The sequence below is a fragment of the Schistocerca piceifrons genome, chromosome 5 (genome assembly GCF_021461385.2).
Source record: "Schistocerca piceifrons isolate TAMUIC-IGC-003096 chromosome 5, iqSchPice1.1, whole genome shotgun sequence".
Lineage (NCBI taxonomy): Eukaryota > Metazoa > Arthropoda > Insecta > Orthoptera > Acrididae > Schistocerca > Schistocerca piceifrons.
In genome coordinates this window covers 203450189-203472830 of record NC_060142.1, presented here as the reverse complement: position 1 = coordinate 203472830, position 22642 = coordinate 203450189, and the positions used below count along the sequence as shown (strand labels likewise).

Below are 22642 nucleotides of genomic sequence, written 5' to 3'. Positions count from 1 at the left end.
TCAATTACCTACGTAATTAGTGCCTTGCAATGCACTGCTGTCCTTGGCATTCTAAGTACGGAATAGGAAACTCAGTATTTAACGTAATGCATGGATCGTTCATTCCTTTTAGTGAACTATGGTCTTCTTTTGGGCAGGAGGCAGTCACCTAGGAAATCAGGTATGCGGGCAGAGCATCGTATCTGCTGATGTACTGATCCTCCTGCGAATATTCACAATGCGTGGAGGAGAGTGGTTAAACAAGGCACTGTCGAGAATACCGTCTTTTTAAAAAGGTTCCCGGTCCTCGATAGCTGGTTGCGGATGTAATGACGAGCGGCTGAGTACCCGGCAATTTCATTTTCCTGACAATCTTTCACTGCACCCCGTGCGTCCACCGGCATCAAGACGGAGTGTCCGTCCCCATCACTCTTCCGTGTGATAGGACACAAAGACTAGTGCAATTTACATATAGTGGAAGATCAGTTTACATTGCAGCTTCATTCTCTACTGGAATGGAGCTCAAGGCTATGCTCCTGATGTCGGTTATATTCTATGTAGTTTTATAATATGAAATAATGTGTGTATCCTGTGTGCAGAGTGTGTACAGTGACTGAAAGCGATGGCGCGGTCCTTGCATTCGGTTTGGATCCTCTTTAAATTTTTCCACGCTTACAAAGAGATTAAATGTACGTTACCATGAACATGCCAGTTTTTATCAAATGTAAAATAAATGTAAATGGTGTTTCGGAATTATGTAACCCAAACTTGATTTTTTTGGTCTTCCTTTTGTTCTTTTTTTGTTCGACAGAAAGTCATCGAGTAAAACGGGAGTGATTTATGGCGTTCCCCAAGGTAGTGTTATGGACTATTTGCTGTTTCTTATCTATATAAAAGATTTGGGAGACAATCTGAGCAGCCATCTTAGGTCGTCTGCAGATGATACTGTCGTTTATCGACTAGTGAAGTCATCATAAGAACAAAACAAATTTGAAAAAGATTTAGGAAAGATATCTGTATGGTGCGAAAATTGACAATTGACCCTAAATAACGAAAAGTGTGAGGTCATCCACATAAGTGCTTAAAGGAATCCATTAAACTTCGGTTACACGATAAATCTGTAAAATCTAAAGGCCGGCCGGAGTGACCGTGTGGTTCTAGGCGCTACAGCCTGGAACCGCGTGAGCGCTACGGTCGCAGGTTCGAATCCTGCCTCGGGCATGGGTGTGTGTGATATCCTTAGGTTAGTTAGGTTTAAGTAGTTCTAAGTTCTAGGGGACTGATGACCACAGCAGTTAAGTCGCATAGTGCTCAGAGCCATTTGAACCAAAATCTAAAGGCCGTAAATTCAACTAAATACCTAGGAACTACAATTAAGAATAACTTAAATTGCAAGCAACACATAAAAATGTGGGAAAGGCTAACCAAAGACTGCGTTTTATTGGCAAGACACTTAGAAAATGTAACAGATGTACTAAAAAGACTGCCTACACTACGCTTGTCCGTCCTGTTTTAGACTACTGCTGCGTGACTTGGGATCCTTACCAGATAGGACCGACGGAATACATCGAAAAAGCTCAAAGAGGGGCAGCATGTTTTGTATTACCGCGAAATAGGGAGAGAGCGTCACTGAAATGATACAGGATTTGGGATGGACATCATTAAAATAAAGGCGTTTTTCGCTGTGGAGAAATCTTCTCAGGAAATTCCTGTCACCAACTTTTTCCTTCGTGTGCGAAAATATCTTCTTCACGCCTGCCTATATAGGCAGAAATGATCACCATGATAAAACAAGGGAAATCAGATCTTGCACGGAAAGATATAGATGTTCGCTCTTTCCGCGCGCTGTACGACAATGGAATAAAAGAGAATTGTGAAGGTGGTTTGATGAACCCCCTGCCAGGCACTTAAATGTGATTTGCAGAGTATCCATGTAGATGTTCCTGAAATGATTGTTTGCACGGTATATTCGCCCGTGTTAGCCGTCATCTAAAGCTGATACTAATAATAGTTCCATGTGTTTGCTCGCTGTTCTGGATGATAAACAGACGGGAATTTAACGAGTTTTTCATATTAAGTACAGCTTCGGAATGAATTTTGTTGAGGATTTTCCTAAAGTATGTGTCGAATCCATTACCACATTAAACACAAGGTAAAATCGTAATTGCCAACGACCTTGCCGCAGTGGTAACACGGGTTCCCATCAGATCACCGAAGTTTAGCGCTGTTGGGCTGGGCTAGCACTTGGATGGGTGACCATACGGTCTGCCGAGCGCTGTTGGCAAGCGGGGTGCACTCAGCCCTTGTGGGGCAAACTGAGGAGCTACTTGACTGAGAAGTAGCGACTCCGGTCTCGGAAACTGACATACGGCCGGGAGTGCGGTGTGCTGACCACATGCCCCTCCATATCCGCATCCAGTGACGCCTGTGGGCTGAGGATGATACGGCGGCCGGCCTGTACTTTTGGGCCTTCATAGCCTGCTCGGAGGAGTTTAGTTTTTTTTTTTTTTGTTTTAAAATCATAATTGCAGTAATAGTTTAGAGCCTAACAGATCACTTATAGAACTGCTAACCAGAGTCAGTGAATAACGAAAAGTCCATAGTATCTAGAGGAGTTGCGAAAGGCAGGCTAACTAATAAACTACAACCCGAGCAGCCAGGACGTAAGAGACTACGCCCAGCACACGCGACGTTGCAGCGGCATCACGTGCTCGTGGAACAGGTATCAACGCCGTCGGTGTTACTACCTTGACAGCCGGAGCTGCGGGCGTATTTATGTCCAGCGGCTACCGAGCTCCGTCGTTGTTGTCGAAGCTCGCCAGAACTAGCAACGGGTTTACTTCTTTCTTCTCGGATGCTGGCGGAGTGTCGTTCCTATTGTCGTAGGTGGGTACTGATATCGCTCTTGGTTCGGATCCCGGCCAAAATACCACAGTCTAGTTGGAATCCAGCCTTCCATTTCCGATCATGAAAGGAGCACAATATATGTTTCGATGCTACTCTGACGAGAAAAACTAAAGCACGAAAGTAAATTTCGCGTAATATGTGTCTACCAAGTAACACAGCTCGATGGAACTTGGACCACACTCAAAAAGAACAAGCACAGCGCGAACAGTGTGGTGCACGAGGTAACTGATAGTCCCCTGGACACTGAAAGCGGCGGGTCATTGTTCTTATTGGGGCGTGTAATCACTATGGACAGCAATGCGTGATCTGCAACTTGCTCTCATACTAGGTTAAAAGTTGGTAAGGAGCTCTTGTTACATAACTCCATCAGCGCGGTTGAAACTACTGGCTGGTGGTTGGTGCTGGTGAACGTGCCGCAATACGTCCTCCCAAAGCATCACAAACGTGCTAGATGGGATTTAAGTCGGGGGAACGGGCATGCCAGTCCATTTTTCGAAAATCGTGTCATTCCAAGAGCTCTTCCTGTTCTACAGTTCGATGGGGTCGCACATTATCATCTATAAAAGTGAAGTCAAGATGCAATGCACCCTATAAGTAGGCTATTTAGGGTTTCTTATTGGTAACGCCACGTAGCGCTCTGTAGGAAAATCACTGGCTGTGCTGTGTGCAGTCTGTGGCTAGTTTGCATTGTTGTCTGCCATTGTAGTGTTGGGCAGCTGGATGTTAACAGCGCGTAGCGTTGCGCAGTTGGAGGTGAGCCGCCAGCAGTGGTGGATGTGGGGAAGTGAGATGGCGGATTTTTGAGAGCAGATGATCTGGACGTGTGTCCATCGGAAACAGTGGATTTGTAAGAATGGATGTCATGAACTGCTATATATATTATGACCTTTGAACACTATTAAGGTGAATACATTGTTTGTTCTCTATCAAAATCTTTCATTTGCTAACTATGCCTATCAATAGTTAGTGCCTTCAGTAGTTTGAATCTTTTATTTAGCTGGCAGTGGTGGCGCTCGCTGTATTGCGGTGGTTCGAGTGACTAGGATTTTTTGTTAGGTAAGTGATTTGTGAAACGTATAGGTTAATGTTAGTCAGGGCCATTCTTTTGTAGGGATTATTGAAAGTCAGATTGCGTTGCGCTAAAAATATTGTGTGTCAGTTTAAACACAGTCATGTATAATTTTTCTAAGGGGACGTTTCAACCCCTGTAAAGGTAGACATGAGGAGGGGTACAGTACCACGATGACGCTGACCGAGAAGTGTACCGTATTCTAAGATTTGGAGGCCAGTACATCCATTCAACGTTATGCCTTCCCACACCATTATATCTGGACCACCAAAGTTATCATTTTCGACAATGCTGGAGGTTTCCTCAAATGGCGAGAGGTGGGAACACTTAATGCATCCAGGAAAAATGTCGAACATGAAGATGGTTGCGGTCCAGTTGTTACTTTGTGGGTAGGGATCATTGCATGGGCGTACTGATCTCTAAATCGTAACTCGCGGTGACTTCAGTGTAATTATTCTCTTTAATCAAATGTGTCACTTCTGTTCGTCTCATTCCCTGATTCTTTCAGTTACCTACTGTACTATTGTAGCAGTTCTGTACTATTGAAGCAGTTCTTTGTATGTACGGTTCAAGTTTTATCAAGCTTTATTACTTGGTATTGACACATAACGCGAAAGTTACTTTCGTCATGTTTCGCATGCCAGTGTATATTGGACACATTAACGTAGGATGACTTTTTTTTCCACGTTGATCTAAGATGCGAACGCGCTGTGGTCACTGTATTCATTCCGGTTTCGTTCAGTTGTGTATTGGTCTCGTCTGTTTATTTAGACGGAGAACTTGTATAAAATGATTTGGTCTGCCACAAAAATGATGAATGAGCATGGCATGTGTATTTCTTAAAAGTTGCCACAAATACGATTCTAGCTACCCGTGACGATCTAATCACATTAATTTAGTCAAGAACAAAAATATGGCTTTATATTTTTTTGCAAGAATTCTTGACAATGTAAAACCCAGCAGAAACAAACTAATTAAATTCTCAAGTAAAACACTTTGAAAGTTGAGAATATATGTTTGCATTGTCTTATCATTTACCGAGGAACTGAGTACACGTGATAATAGAGTGACTCCAAGGGTGCAAACCAGAAACACGGAAAAAAGTGGTCTCATTCTGTCCCCATCTCTCTCAATGAGGTGGTCCTCATATGCACAGCCAAAATTTTCAGTTTAATCTCTTGTTTATTTATGTTAACCAATACCTGTGATTCTTATATCGCGTAAACACCTGGTTTTTGTGAAGTCAGCACGTCCAGTGGCGTTTCACACCTTCAAAGGCCCAAAAACTGCGAGTGCCCATTCTCTTTTCGAAAAGATTATTTGTGGCATCCAGTGCTTTATAGTCGAAACCTCAGCTTTTTACTTTTGTGCACAACAGTGCCTTCTGCTGAAAACGTCCCTTCTCTTTCCACTCTCCTAGTGTGTAAAATGTACCGCAGGAGATCCTATCTGTGTCCAGGAACGATACTTTGGGCACCCCATTACGGCAATACAAAGAACTGTCCGGCCCATGGGCTGTTGACCTATGTCCCTCCCCCGGGCAATATTCTGTGAAACGGCACTGAGGTGGTGGTGGTGGGGGGGGGGGGGGGGGGGCTGGATTGCCTTCTTTTACTCCCCTGGCAGCCCTCGTGCTTACTTGCTTTTACACCATTCAGATTGCCTTCAGTGTCCTCTCATTTATCTGAGGCATGCTTGTAACTAACCTGTTTCTACGGGTTATTACGTTATTATTGGGAACGTAAATACTTATTGTTTGGGAAGTTAACGTGAGAAGATTAGGGTCGCCACCGACTCTAACTATACAACTAATCCAAGGTTTGGTCGAGTCGGAAAATAAATTAATTTGATCACAGACCAAAAACACACAAAAATGCATACGTTGTGATGTCGCTCATAGCGGATACAATGTAATTAATAGTATTGCCCATGCACTGTTCACGACAATCAAACAGTTAAGATAAAATAGAACATGCATGAACACTGCATAAGATCAGCTCCCAGTAACACACCTGAAAATAAGACTTAATCTAAAACACTTGTTTTAAAATAATAGAGGAAACTAATCACTTGACCTGTGCGTAAGGAAACGCGTTGGATGTGCTAACGGGAAAGCTATGAGGTGAGTGGCTTAGGTGAAAAACGTAACCTCGGAACACAATAGAAAATTGTGGATAAAATCATTTATTCCTAAGACATTAAAGAAAAGCATCGATACATTCCCCGTTATAATCTACACCTAAAATCATTGGAGTGAATCATTCATACCACTGCTGTTGCCTGATCGCAATAACTCGTAAAGCGGTACACGTTTCGCAGCACACCCGCGTGCCCACGTGGTTTGTGGAGACGCACTTCGTAGGTGTCGTGTCCAAGTGGCAACAATATCACATCACACAATCATGAGCGGTTAACGTTCTTTAAAACAAACATGAGATCGGACAGTTAGTAATGACGGTAGCCCAACAAAACTTTAATGTTCAACCACGTGGTCGGCTCCCCACGGACGAAAGATACATAAAGCAAGGAAAATTTACGAGAAGGCAAAGCTATTAATATTTAGAAAACTGAAAGCTTATACAGGCACAGCTGAAGGAAAACAGACATTCATACAGAAGCGAGTGCACACTTCTTATCGACACCTTTGTGTGGCGCTCTTCCGGTGGATCCAAGTCTGCTATAGAAATTTACTAAGTGAAACATCTGGCAAAGTTTTGCATTCCTTGCTGCGACAAGGCAAAGCAATCTTTCAGAGTTGAGAAGCGAGACCAAAAGCTAACATCTCTCACCTCGCCAAGTAACAACGCGCCACGCGGTCAGTCTAATGACCGAGTGCACCAATCTCGAAAAACAGTTAACCGCGGTTAAGTCGATATATAATCCTGTTCAGCGCAGTATTCTGGTGCACCAACATCGATCTAAGTTAAACGAAGGAATCGACCGCGGTTATATTTAACCGGGGCTCTTTCCCGGTTTCCTCGACATAACCACGGTTTTGGAAGCATACGCTATTAATATGGCGGCGCGTTTTGATGTTATGGATGGCATTGAGGAAGATTTGTTATACCTTGACCATTTAAATCGTGACCGAAATCGTGTTTGATTGTGGAAAGGGGAAACCCTTTTGAAGATTATGGTGACAGGAAGTTTGAAGAGAGATTTCGTCTGTCAAAAGAAACAGTGTGGTGGTTATTAAATCAAATTAATGATAGGTTAGAATTTCCTACTGATCGGAATAACCCTGTTTCTCCGATAAACAGACTTTTGATTACTTTAAGGGCATATGCAACAGGTGCATTCAACATTCTTATTGGGGACAACAGTAATATACATCGTACAACAGCACAACGAATCATCAGTGATGTATCAGACATCATAGCATCACTGTCTCCTCGCTTTGTAAAATTTCCTACAAGAGAAGAAGGGCGCTCTGTGATGTATGGTTTTAGTCAATTGGACTGATTTCCTGGCGTTCTTGGTACCTTGGATCGTACCCATATAAGAATTCAGTCTCCTGGAGGACATAATGCTGAACTTTTCCGCAATAGGAAATCATATTTTTCCTTTAACTGTCAAACCATTAGTGATCACAATTTGTTAATAAGAGATACCATATTTCTCAACTGCGCTCGCAGAGCTCAATTTGAAAACGGAGAAATACCACAAGGTCACTTATTGGGAGATAGTGGTTATGCATGTAAATCCTACTTGTTAACTCCACTTTTAAATCCGCAAAATGAAGCAGAGCATCGATATAACAGGTCTCATATTAAAACTAGAAACACTGTTGAGAAAAAATACGGCATGTGGAAGAGAAGATTTCCCATATTATCTGTAGGAATAAGATGTAATCCACAGGAAGCAATGTCAATCATTGTGGGTACGGCTGTCTTGCATAATATTGCGAGGAGTACAAGCAGTGAAGAACCACCAGAAGATCCTGAAATTTCTCGACTTTTAAATCAGTTACGTGATGAGAGAGGCCCCAACATTGAAGACAACGAACCAGTGCTACCTGGACAGCAGATGTATCGTGATGATACGTTACCTGGAAGAGCAGTTCGCCGTACTATAATTAATGAACGTTTCCTATAATCTAACATAAATTCAGACATTGTTCGTAATGAAAAATTATGATTATAGTTATGGGATTTCGCCGTATTTTCAATTTTTCAGATTATTTCAGCATGTAATCCATTTTGTTTCTGCTGTCTAGCAAACATAAAAGTACTCACTGAATTGGGTGTGAGATGGTAAATTTGAGGTTTTGTTGTGCCAGGGACAGGATGTGCTGCCTACAGACAATTACCCAGCTGCTGCTTTTCTGAGATATTTTTTTAGCGTGTAACTGTTGATAATTCATTATTAAAGATGTATTTCTTGCATCACATTGGTTGTGAAAGCAATGCAGTACTCTGTTATTTATATACTGTACATGTTCAGTTTCTGGGTATGTACTTAAATTTGAGAACAGATGACTCCATTACATTTAGAGAGTGTGAGAGTAAAAGCGAGTGGAATAAAATATAATGGATATTTCTGTATTATGTTCACTATAGATCCTAAACATCTCTTAAATTTTCTACTGTAACAACAAATATGTGAATGTCCAACAGTTTTGCAATATTAAAAGAGCACATTCTTTATTATTAGAAACTTTCAGTTTAGAGATTATTTTACTGTACTTCTGCTTAGTATTAATGCAGTCTTATCACCTAGATTACCTTAAACCTGTGAATATGCAGTAAACACATAGGCACAAAATAAATAATCATTTGTGTAATAACATAAAATGTCAGCCTGGGATTGTTTATTTGTTAAATTGCTTCCATATTAATCACTACTCTTTATTTACAATATGATTTTCTTAAACATTAGTGTGTGTGGCTATAAGGTTGTGCAAAGAATTGAATTACGTTGTTAATTCTAGTCAGTTATGCGTGTAGCAGCACTTTACACAATATTATGTACAACTGTATGGTATAAAAAAATACATGAAATTGAAGACAAATTTGTGTTTAGAAATTGCCACCAAAAAAAAGTTCTCATTGCTACAAAAAGCAATGGAATTTTGTGAGCAATGTCTAATACTTTGGGGATCAGTGCAAGAGCAATAATTAGTTAAGGAGTGTGCTACTTCGGAAGATATGAAAGCAGAACCGTAATGCTGTGGGTTGACGGTACGAAGTGTCATACTTTAGGTTATTACTGAGGGAAACTCCCTCCCTCACTCTGTCACTGATATTGATGAAGTTTTTTCACATATTTAATGCTCACCTGTACAGAAGGGAATCCCTTGTCATTGCATAGTGCCACAGAAGAATGCCTCACTACAAATAGAGTTGTGGCAGAAGTTATGGGTTGCCATCATAAACATTAGCAGGTGCAGAGTATTGCTAAGAAAGCCACACATGCTATGATTACTATAGCAGAAAACAGTGACCCATCATAGGAATGCATTTCTGAAAATATCTTGCTACAAATTTTGTTGTGATAAAAGTTATGGGCTGACATTGTAAACATTAACAGGTGCAGAGAATTGCTAGAAAAGCCACATAATGCTAGTCTCACTACTGTCCATATTAGCAATGTATTATTGAATAATGCCTCTCTACAAATACTGTTATGATAAATGTTACAGGTTTCCACCACACACATTACCAAGTGGTGTGGCTAGGAAAGCCACATGTGCTATGCTTACTTTTGCAGAAAAGAGAACCCACCACAGCACTGTATTTCTCAACATGCCTCACTTCAAACTGTATTGTCATAAAAGATATAGGTTCCCGTTATAAATATTACCAGGTGCAGAGTATTGCACGGAAAATGGCACACACAAAATTATGATTTGGAGCACTTTCCCTCATAATTTAATATCTTAGGATATTCTGGTACAAACAATGCAAAACATGATAACATTGGGCCTCATGTGTATAACTGTTACAGCACATATGTTCATTCCAAAGTTAGAGTAACAAGGATGCTTTATTACTATTATGTTGTTTCATTAACAGTCTACCTCATTGTTAAGTCATTTAAGTAGAAATTGGCACCTGACGTTATGGCTGCAGGCCTGCAACTGACATGTAGCTTACTTGTGTAAACAGCAGTGTTGCTAATCTGTTTTTATATATGAAGTAATTCTAATTTTAAGTGATTGGATGAAAGTTAGTCCAGACCAAATAAGCTGTAAGCAGATATTAGACAGACACCAACAAGGATAGAAGCAGTATCACTAACAGGACAAACACAGAGAAACAATTTGAACTGTGAGACAACTTTAATACATTAAATAGAATACAACACAGCACAAAAAATTACAAAAAGTCACTGTCACAGGAAAAAAAGTCACATGTCACTGGCATTTTTCTTCTTCCAGTATTTTAGTTTTTCTTTCAGGGCCAGAATCTTTAAATTTTTAATCCTCAGCTCCTTTTGGTGCTCTGCCTTCATCATGAGTAATTGGGCCTCCAGTAGTTCCACTCTCTTCTTGCACACATTTTCAATCACTGTTCCCGAACCTGATAGCCTTAGTTTTGCAGGCATCCTGCGACGATGCCATGTATTTTTCGGCGTGCAAATGTTTTCATTGGGTTGATCAGGAGACTGTGAAACAGATTGCAGCTGGGTAACATCCACCAGAACATTATTTGGTGTCTCTTTATTTTGTATTACGACAGGTGTGTGGGAAGTACTAGGTTGTGTGCACTCTGCTAACTCGACAACTGAAACAGGTGGCGTGTTCTCACTGCACTGCACTGCACTGCACTCCATGTTGACAACATCCACAATCATGCTAAACTGTGCATCGGAATCGTATGCATTTGTTAACGGTTTCATTGAGGAACCAACAATTTCTAATAGTTCAGCCCGATCATGGATCTTGGTTTTTTGGGTAGGCTTCCCCCCACCTGTTTTATACACTTCCACCTTTTCTTCTGCAAGGTCTTTTCGAAGTCTTCTTTTCATGTTTTCATAACAGGTTTCCAGCCTGTCATAGGATCTTTTTGTCACACCTGAAATTAAATAAATGTTGTAGTTTGTAGTACCATAAATTAATTCTTATATTATTTACATTCATAAGTCCATTTTGCATTCTGCGGCTCTTATAACTGCAATAAAAATCTAAGATGTGTATATGGCTTTTGTTTACAGTTCATTAAAAAGAAAGTGGTATAGATATATATGAAGAATACGGCACAGGGCTAAGTGAGAAACGTATGTTCATAATTTTCAACATAAAAGCTTCCGTTAGTCACATAATATTCAGTTGACAGTAGCACGGCATTGGATTTTAAATTTAAAACTAACAAAACAATTCCAACCGTAAATGTACATAGTCCTATCACGTATTTCAGTGGTACGCCAATAACAGTTTCAAACTTCAAACTAAAAGCCAGTGTGTGCCATATCCTACGCTTACGATGAACCTAAAAAAGTTATTCATTTATGAGTAAACTTACCAGGAGTAGAATTAAATTGCGCCTCCACATGGGACCACGTTGCCTGTTTTTCTTTTAAGCTGCAGCCGTCGGTTTTCTTATTTTCAAGAACGGATACATTTCACCCGCCAGTTCAAGAAGTACTTCTATCTCGTACTTCGAGAAATTCGGTGTTCTTCTTTTATTCTCCATTATTCTCCAAAAAAGAAACCAACAGATCAGAAATAGGTAGCGAGGTACGTACACACACTTCTGCTTGTCGACGGAAAAAACAGCAAAGATAGAACGTGGCACCAGCGATTATCTGTGCAATATCATGTTTACTAACAACTTTGCGTCGCCAGGGCACGTTCCATTGCAATGTATCGAGTTTATCGCAGTCAAATGCACAGTTGGCTGACGACGGTTTGCTGACCAGCGATTAACGTTGGTGCACTGCAGAAACATTTTAAACGCGATTTGCTTTTAACCATGATCGCGGGACCTTGGTTATCATGCTTTTTGACCGGGGTTGGTACACTCGGCCATAACTCACCCTTCTTCGACTGGAGCACAGCTGTGGACGCTTCCCTTACCGGCGGCAGACTGCCCTCCCGCTTCTTCTCCAGCCTCTTCCACGCTCCGCGTGGCCCGGAAAACCCAAAGATGCCATTTCCGCCACCAACCTAACGCAGGTGGATTTCTCACAAGTAGCGAAAACCACTTTGCCTACTTGACCACTACGCGAGTTGGCTATTCTGTACAACTGCTGCTGAATCTGTACGACTATCGCAGACTTTCTGCAGCAGACTACGCCACCGTCTAGCAACGTGACACACAACCACATTCATTCAATCACGCCACTATGAGAGTAAAGAGAAAAGAGAAACAAGTAAGGAAAGAGAAATACTAGTGAAAATAGGCTACCGGACTAATGAAAGGTGGCTACAGGACCCTTTCATGCTAATAGGAATCAGGAATAAGGTTACATTTATCAATTTCCGGCAGTCACAAATACTGTTTATTATTATATTCCTCAGTGTCAGTTAAATATTCCGATAAAATGGGTCTTTCTTACATACGTTACATGACTGTTTCTAGAAAAACAGTAATGTAACAAAATATTATTATTAGTCAAAATCATTCGCAAATATAGTAAAACCAACAATACTCCACCACACAACTATAGTGTCACAACAGTTAGATCGCTGAGGTTGGTAGCAATGTGAACCATAGTCACCATGAAGTGTTCCGAATGGCGCCGACTTTTAACGATCAGCATTGGGCTGTAGACTGACTTATCTTGCCCTTACTACACCTGGTCAGTTGGGGGCTCATAACTCACTAATTTATATAGGTTACCAATTAACATTAAGATCAGTACATGTGAGGCTTCAGGTGTCACCCCACAATGGCGATACTGACTTTTGAGTCAACACTTGTAATGACCATTGCTCTAATTTATCCCACTTAACGAAGATCGAAAAATATGGTCTGCGAGAAAAAAACTCGTGTAGTAGCAAAATTTCTGTACAGTGATAAGGGGGAGTGCCATGCACAACATACTAAAAATCATGATCGATGGGCTATCAGCATGTGTGTGTTTTAAGATCACTTTTTTACATTTTTCTTGAATAACTTGAAAACCGCGGCTTCTGGAGATATGTTCACCCAGTACAAAATTAAACTTTTATTAAATTTCCTACGAAAAAGACCCCATTCATTTCTGGTAGGTCTAACAGTTTCCATGTTGCAGAAGATGGAAACATCACAGGTTGCTACAAATAGAGTTTTGATGGTGTGAAATTAATGAATTTCATTAAATAACGTGAGTAAAGAACAAATATCAAATGTCTGTACAACATCTACACTCCTGGAAATGGAAAAAAGAACACATTGACACCGGTGTGTCAGACCCACCATACTTGCTCCGGACACTGCGAGAGGGCTGTACAAGCAATGATCACACGCACGGCACAGCGGACACACCAGGAACCGCGGTGTTGGCCGTCGAATGGCGCTAGCTGCACAGCATTTGTGCACCGCTGCCGTCAGTGTCAGCCAGTTTGCCGTGGCATACGGAGCTCCATCGCAGTCTTTAACACTGGTAGCATGCCGCGACAGCGTGGACGTGAACCGTATGTGCAGTTGACGGACTTTGAGCGAGGGCGTATAGTGGGCATGCGGGAGGCCGGGTGGACGTACCGCCGAATTGCTCAACACGTGGGGCGTGAGGTCTCCACAGTACATCGATGTTGTCGCCAGTGGTCGGCGGAAGGTGCACGTGCCCGTCGACCTGGGACCGGACCGCAGCGACACACGGATGCACGCCAAGACCGTAGGATCCTACGCAGTGCCGTAGGGGACCGCACCGCCACTTCCCAGCAAATTAGGGACACTGTTGCTCCTGGGGTACCGGCGAGGACCATTCGCAACAGTCTCCATGAAGCTGGGCTACGGTCTCGCACACCGTTAGGCCGTCTTCAGCGATGAGAGTCGCTTCTGCCTTGGTGCCAATGATGGTCGTATAAGTGTTTGGCGCCGTGCAGGAGAGCGCCACAATCAGGACTGCATACGACCGAGGCACACAGGGCCAACACCCGGCATCATGGTGTGGGGAGCGATCTCCTAACTGGCCGTACACCACTGGTGTTCGTCGAGGGGACACTGAATAGTGCACGGTACATCCAAACCGTCATCGAACCCATCGTTCTACCATTCCTAGACCGGCAAGGGACCTTACTGTTCCAACAGGACAATGCACGTCCGCATGTATCCTGTGCCACCCAACGTGCTCTAGAAGGTGTAAGTCAACTACCCTGGCCAGCAATATCTCCGGATCTGTCCCCCATTGAGCATGTTTGGGACTGGATGAAGCGTCGTCTCACGCGGTCTGCACGTCCAGCACGAACGCTGGTCCAACTGAGGCACCAGGTGGAAATGGCATGGCAAGCCGTTCCACAGGACTACATCCAGCATCTCTACGATCGTCTCCATGGGAGAATAGCAGCCTGCATTGCTGCGAAAGGTGGATATACACTGTACTAGTGCCGACATTGTGCATGCTCTGTTGCCTGTGTCTATGTGCCTGTGGTTCTGTCAGTGTGATCATGTGATGTATCTGACCCCAGTAATGTGTCAATAAAGTTTCCCCTTCCTGGGACAATGAATTCACTGTGTTCTTATTTCAATTTCCAGGAGTGTAAATGCTGTGGAACCGTATTAATATATGTTATGCGGTTGTAACAGAGTGGATAGGTGTGGATGGAGGGTAGAAACACAAGAGAAAGTCCCCATTCTCTTTAATGCGCTATGGCACAAAATGGAACTACAGGGTGTTTCGCCAAGTTACACCGACTCCTCCGCAGCTCGCATTGTGAATCCCTAGTGAGGCAGTGTGCCGACATGCCTGGGGGTATTTTCCACAAAATGCGTTAACACTTTGTGGAGTACGCAAGAAACGAACGTCGACAGAATATATGCAAATCTCAGTACAATGTTCTACTGTTCTAGAGAGGACATTGATTCTTAGTCATACTGTACGACAGCTGTAGCTTTCTTCCGGGAAAGGCACCTTCTGCCACCACGAATGCACCTCGCTTTTCAGTTTGCAGAAACACTACCACCCTAGCATACCCTATCCAGTTCTCCCCTAATTTTCTTTCGTTTACTGGACTACTATAACTTTACGCGTGCGAAACTTGTATGGTTGTAGAACTGTCGGTTAAATAAAACTAAGCGAATGATATCTTGGTCCCGTCAGTGAACGTTAGCGGGACGGTAAACAGTAATTACTAAAAACCCGCGTGCTGATAGAAATAAGAACCTTACTTAGTTATCGGGGACTAACGGGTGAGAGTGAAAGCGACTCAAATGCAACTGAGTCAATAGTTTTGTAGTAGAAATGGTGTTCTTTTGGGGATGAATGCGAACTTGTAGAAAGCTCTCCGCCATTGCTGAAGGTGACTTTGTCCTCAATTAGCGATTTTCTTGCTCCACTTTTGGAAACCGTAGAACCAGCTGATGTAAAGAAACTTTGAACTCATGCTAATTTACCAGACACTACAGTTCTGCCTGCTCAGTACCAACACACAGTTACGTATTGTTCACATATTTTTTAGGCTTACAGTTTGATGGCTAAACGTATAAGTAGACTTACAACTCCGGTCTCATTTCCTTGTCGGTCTTAGGATATTTTCTGGCACTTAATGCGACTTTCTATTAGTACCTCTCTCAGTAATGGACAAATGTGAACATGCGACTTACTTTGAAAAACTATCTAAGACGCTTTTGATGTTAATACACTTCTATTCGTTTTCTTGTTCAACACACTTTGACCTAAGTACGCCGGCCGAAGTGGCCGTGCGGTTAAAGGCGCTGCAGTCTGGGCCCGCAAGACCGCTACGGTCGCAGGTTCGAATCCTGCCTCGGGCATGGATGTTTGTGATGTCCTTAGGTTAGTTAGGTTTAACTAGTTCTAAGTTCTAGGAGACTAATGACCTCAGCAGTTGAGTCCCATAGTGCTCAGAACCATTTGAACCTAAGTACGTAAACATGCAAAATAATATTTGGCATGAACACAAATTTAAGTGTCTGTACTGACTTCAGTCAGTTAGGAAAAATAATAACGCGAATAACTCAAGAAAACATAGATCTGGATAAAAGAATTTTGTTTGGAATTACGCATCAGTGTTTCTTTATGATGCGTACGTTCTACACTATGACAAAGATTCTTCTAATTTGATATATAGTTTTTCTGTCACAGATATTTTTGTCGTTTTTTTTCTTTCGATGAACATTTAGGTTGAAGATTACAACGAAATTACGTTGTAATCAGGCAGTTTGCTCGCGTACCGAATTACCTTCGATGTATAAAGTGTACGAAGAATTGCAGGAAAATAAATAACACGGAAAACAACATTCTGAAGCACACTATTTTAATTCCTGTCGTTTTAACATCAGTATACAACTTAATATAATGGAAAATGTAAACGCAAGGCATTTGAAGGTACATAAACATGCTTTCCGCGAACGAGTAGTACTGAGAATTTCTGTAATCTCGCGTTTTACCAAGAAAATTACAATGAGAATTTGTTTTGGGGCATGCTTTTCAGCTGATTTCTAAGCCTTGCTCTTCACTTGTGTTTGTGTATGTTTATTCCGTAAGGTAGGTTCTACACGAGTGCAGAGATTTTCAGTCTCTTCACTAACAGATGTTTGCTCACAGGCCATCGATCTGCATTCTCACGTTTCCATGACAAACTAAAAACGGATGAAGGAGGTTTAGAGCTGCCAACGATAGTGTCATTAGAGTCGGAGCAGTGGGTCCGTTAGTCATAGGTGGCGCAGAGAATGAAAACAAAGAAAATTTTGCCAGAGTGGTAGTGTTTCTCAGTTTATATCCAACTGGTTATGTGAAATAGTTGTAGCAGGTTCATTACTTCCACATATCCCCGACATCTGTCTCAAGATAAATTCAGTTTTGAAAGAACATAAAAAATTGGAGTGTCGTGTATAAGGCGGAACTATGGACCTCATGGAATAACGCAATTTGACTCTTAGTCTGATCACGAGATGTGGCCATTAGTTGCACTCGTTGATCACGTAGGCTGACGTGAGGATCAATGAACTATACTTGACGGGATGTATCTGGAACATCTTAGGTGATTAGAAAGTTAGTCGACAGGAATACAATTAAATAATTAGCTTTAATTCAGCATCAGCGATGAACGTCGATCTTGACTTTGTACAATAATATTTACAAGCGCATTTATAGACTGAACTGCGAATACTGTTTTACAATTCTGATTACTTCACACATACAGATCAATTGTCAATGCATAAACTTATGTGGCACCTGGCTAGGTCGTAGCTACTGAGTTATCTGAAGGCTATGCTAACTAGTGTCTCTGTAAATGAGATCTCTGGAGCTATAACAAGTGAACCATTCCTATTAAAGTCAGCTGTAAAACTGGGCAGTGCGCTAGTTTGTTTCGTAAGACGAACCGAATGGCGGCGCTCGGTCTGCTAGCGTAGACAGTGGCGACTCGCGGGTCCGATGTGTGCTGACGGACCGCTGCCGATTTGAAGCCTACAGCCTAGCCAGTGTGGTGCATTGCGGTGACATCACATGGAGTATTTTATTAATGAATTATTCTTACTTGAACCCAAACGACGGTAGATCACAGTTATCTGCATATACAGCAGTGGAAGAGTATTGAAGATGTCTATGTCCGGCTCAGCTGGCCAGAATCTGGCCAGCGACTATGCACATAACTGTGGAGTACTGAAGACGATGATCCCTTACAGATCAAGGCTCACATCTATAGGTGGCTCAAACGATAGTGGGCTCATATTCGGGAGATGCGAACCTCAATTCTCCAACTGACCAACCTCGTTTGGATTTCCTGTAGTCTCACAAAGTCACTTACGGCTTTTTACTTCATGATTCACTCACATATAAATTTACGTCTGTTTTCTGCAAACCTCCTTACGGTGTATTGCAAAGGATATTTCTGGAACCACTATCACTTGCCATCTTCTTTATATTCGCAAACAGTGCGTGGAAAGAATCATTGTCGGCAAAATTCCATTCTAGCTCTGATGTCTTTGATTTTTTTCTTAATTGTCATTTCAAGAGGCGTGTTTGGGAGAAAGTTATAAATTGCCCAACTCCTCCTGAGACATATTCTCTCGGAATTTCAGCAGTAAAGCTCTCCCTGATTCGCTCACTGAGCGCCTTCCATTGGAGTTGGTTACAAAACGACCCCGAGACGAAATTGGAAAATCTGTCTACTATTCTAGGCTGATAAGGTTGCCGGACTGAAGAGCCTTGTTGAGGATGGGCCGAACAGATTTGTAAGCTTCTTCTTTCTTGGATCAACTGGATTTCGTTAACTTTCTTTCTATTACTCTCTGTCTGGGATCTGCTTTCGTGCAACAAGTTTCATTTGGTCAATCCACTTTAGATCGTTCCGAATAGTTTCGTCTAGCAATTTTATGGTTGTTACTGCCAATAAGGTAAGTGAACATTAATGGATCTCACCGCTTATTTATAGACACTATTATACATTCGGTCTTACACTCGTATTGTTTCTTCTTGGAACTCATACTTGTACAAGAAGAACTGTGACACCACGAGATGATTACTTGTATTACCCGTTTTCCCTGATAGCTTACTCCTATTTTTCTCAGAATTTCGAACATCTTGCCCCAACTGAATTGTCAAACGCTTTTCCTAGGTCAATAAATCCTATGACCGTGTCTTGTTTTTCTTCAGTCTTGTTTCCATTATCAGACGCAATGTCAGAACTGCCGCTCTGTTGTCTTCACCTCACCTAAAGCCAAGCCGATCTTTCAACAGATCCTCAATTTTATTTCCCATATTTCTGTGTACTATTCTTGTCAGCAACTGTTAAGCTGATTTTGCGACTGTTCTCGCACTTATCGACCCTTGTTATCTTCGTAACTGGTTGGATGATATTTTCCCGGAATTCTGATGGTACATCGCCAATCTCATAGATTCTACACACCATACTGAATAGTCTTTTTGTTGCCGCTTCTCTAAATGATTTTAGGAATTTCGATGGAATGTTATCCAACCCTTCTGCCTTATTTGACCTCAAGTCTTCCAGATTTCTTTTAAATTTTACTCTAATACTGGGTTCACCATCTCTTTCATATCAACCAAAATTTCTTCTATCTCTACATCAGAAAAGTCTTTCCCTCATAGAGGCTACCTACCCGCACTCTCCTCTGCATTTAACAGTGGTTGTCGCATTGCGCTCTTGATGTTGCAGCCACTGCTTTTAATTGCGCCGAAGGTTATTTTGACTTTTCTCTGTGCTGAGTTAGTCTTTCCGACGATCATTTCTTTTTGATTTCTGCTGCAGTATTTCGCCCTGAATCCCTTGCACTCCCTATTTATATTAGTCTTTCGTGACTTTTATTGCTGTCGTCCTGCCTTCTCCTGTCATTTTTGCACTTTTGCACGTTTTCTTTTGTCAATCTATTGAAGTGCCTCTTCTGCTATTCGAGGTTTCCTCGCAGTTACCTTTCCTTTACCTCTGTTTGTCTGTCCAGTATCTGTGATTTCCCTTTTTATTGATGTCCACTCCTCTTCAACTGAACTCCTTACTCTGGTATTCCTTATCATGGTATCCTCATTCTCAGCGAACTTCAAACACTAGTCATGATCCCTCAGTACTTCTGTATCCCATTTCCTTTCGCAATGATTCTTCTGGAAGATTCTCTTAAACTTCAGTCTACTCTTCATCACTCTTAACTTATGATCTGAGTCGTTCTCTGCTGCTGTGGATGCCTTACACCCAATAACTGATTTCGAAATCTCTACCTGATCATGATGTAATCAAGCTGATACCTTCCCATGTAACGGGATCTTCTCCAAGTATATCTCTTCATCTTGTCGTTCTGGTACAGAGCATTCATTATTACCATCTGAAATTTATTGCAGAACTCAGTGTTTCTTCTCTGTCATGCCTACTGCCAAGCTCATATTCTCGCGTAATCCTTTCTTCTATTCCTTTCCCTACAACCATTTTCCTATCCCCCTTGATTGTTCCGTTTGTATGAGCGAGAAAGAAGTGCTCTGATTAAAAAGGGTGTAAGACAGGGAAAGAGCCTTTCGCCCCTTCTGTTCAGTCGATACTCTTAAGATACAATGACGGCAGTAAAAGAAAAGTTCGAAGGTGCTATTCAGATTCAGGGTGAAAGGATATCAAAGATAAGATTCGATAAAGACATTGTTGTTGTCAATGAAAGTGAAGAAGAATTACAGCATGTGTTGAATGGAATGAACAGTCTAATGAGTAGCGAGAGACTTAACATTAAAACTGGAGGTCACGAAGTAGGCGAAGTTAGGGAATTCTGCTGCCTTGGAAGCAAAATAACACATGACGGACTAAGCTAGGAGGGCATAAAATGCAGACTACCAGAAGCAAAGAGGGTATTGTTGGCCAAGGGAAATCTACTGGCATCAAACGTAAGCGGAAATTTGAGGACGAAATATCTGAATGTCTGAGAACGCACGGTTGGAGCACAGCATTCTATACTAGTGAATCAAAACAGCGGGAACACGGGAACCGAAGAGAATCGAAGCGCTTGAGATGTGATGCTACAGAAGAACGTGGAAAATCAAGTAGACTGATGAGATAAGGAATGAGGAGGTTCTAAGCAGAATCAGTACAAAAAAGCAACACACTCGTATGGAAAGCACTGACATGAAGGAGGGTAATACAGGCCACGTTTTAACCCCTGTGGTACTAAAGAGAACTGTAAAGGGCAAAAGCTGTAGGGGAAGGAAGTAAATAATTGAGGACGTAGATTGCAAGTGCTACTCTGTAATAGAGGGGTTGGCAGAGGAGATGAATTCGTGGCGGGTCATGCATCAACCCAGTCAGAAAACCGTTAAATTTATTCACGTTCGGATCACGCACTTGAACCAATCGTTGATCTTCTGCAGATCTACAATCTGCGTGAGGCGCAATCTTCCTACAGTCGACAACATCGTCCGCGGAAACCTCTCGGACCTTCTCACACTATCAACGCTCTCATTTACTTATTTTGTAAACACTAACGGTCCTACAATATACTCTTGGGTTACTCTCGAAATTACTTTTACGTCTGTCGACCTCGTCTCGTCAGGAACATCACGTTGACTTCAATCTGCAAAGAAGTCCTTAATCAAATTACAAATCTAGTGCAATAATCAGAAAGCTTGCAAATTACGCCCTTTCTAACAGTGTAGAACTATACAGAATAGCTTCCTAATATCAGAAATTAACATGGGCGCGTCTATGTACGACGCTCTGGATGTGTTTATAAACGAACACAGCGAGCTGATTTACGCAAGATTACCGCTTTCGAAATCCATGTTGATTTTTATGAAGAAGATTTTTGTTCTCCAAAAGAATCGTAATGCGTTAATACTCCAAGATGATTTAGCACCATCCTTTCTCAATACTTCACGTTAGTTAAAACTGCCGCTGATGAAGCGTTAAACCACTGGTCTCATATCTAGTCCATTGCGGGTACATTTTCATGTGTTTGTATACTATTGTTTGTTCCGAGCGATACAACTCCAAATGTTCATTACACTGGGTTGCCTTCGTTGTATAGGCCTATGGTTTGAAATTTCCGGAGCACCTTTTGTTAATGGCTCCGCAGAAACATATTTCAACTAGTGAAGCGCTTGTTGCTTATTCGTGGAGACCTCCCTTTGACCACCTAAACATAGCAACCATTTCTAGCATTTATTTATATCTATTTAATGAAGAAGTAGCTGCCGAGTATTGTCGGACCATAACAGAGGATTCCCTTATGACCACCTAGCACTACCAGACAGATGTACATACAACCAACGTTCTTTAGGCTATTGTTTCGTAATGATGCTGCCAGGGTTTATCCAGTGAAGGATCTCAGCTGTTTGCTGAGCTATCCTTCGGAGAAGTTCTACTATGTTACCCAATCGCAGAAGTAATTTCCTCTGAGGCGCTACTTGTGCTTATGCTATCGCGTTATAATTCCTATCAAGTGCTGTAGCGGTGTTGAATTTTCTCGGTAATTGGTCGCGAGGGGCAACAGCTGTTGGACAGCTTGCCTGATGTCATTGACTTTCACATTCCTTCTGCTCAAACCCATATTGCAATTGTCGTGTTGAAACGTCCCCTTAGAAAAATTAATGAATTACTGTGCTGATAAACCACTTTCATTATTTGATTTTCGAACAGCTGAGCAGAACTGAACGTACTCAGACATTTCGCTCTTTACCTATTCTGATCAACACTAAACTGACTCACAATATTTTTAGCGCAACGCAATCTGACTTTCAAAAATCCCTACAAAAGAATGGCCCTGACTGACATTAACCTATACCTTTCACAAATCACTTACCTCACAAAAATCTTCGTTATTCGAACTACTGCAATGCAGCGAGCGCCACTACTGCTAGCTAAATAAAAGATTCTAACTACTGAAGGCACTAACAACTGATAGGCATAGTCAGCAAATGAGAGATTTTGATAAAGAACAAACAATGTATTTACCTTAATAGTGTTCAAAAGTCATAATATATGTATCAGTTCATGATATCCAGTATTACAAATTTACTGTCTCTGATGGACACACGTCCAGATCATCCGCTCTCATAACTCCTCCATCTCTCTCCCCACATCCACCACTGCTGGCGGCTCACCTCCAACTGCGCAAAGCTACGCGCTGTTAACATCCAACTGCCCAACACTACAAC

The 22642-nt window shown here is 41.8% G+C and overlaps 1 pseudogene; it reads left to right on the top strand.

Annotated features, from left to right (window-relative positions):
• Positions 1-2145: 2145 nt before the first annotated feature.
• LOC124799788 lies at positions 2146-2263 on the top strand (annotated as a pseudogene).
• The last annotated feature ends 20379 nt before the right edge of the window (positions 2264-22642 follow it).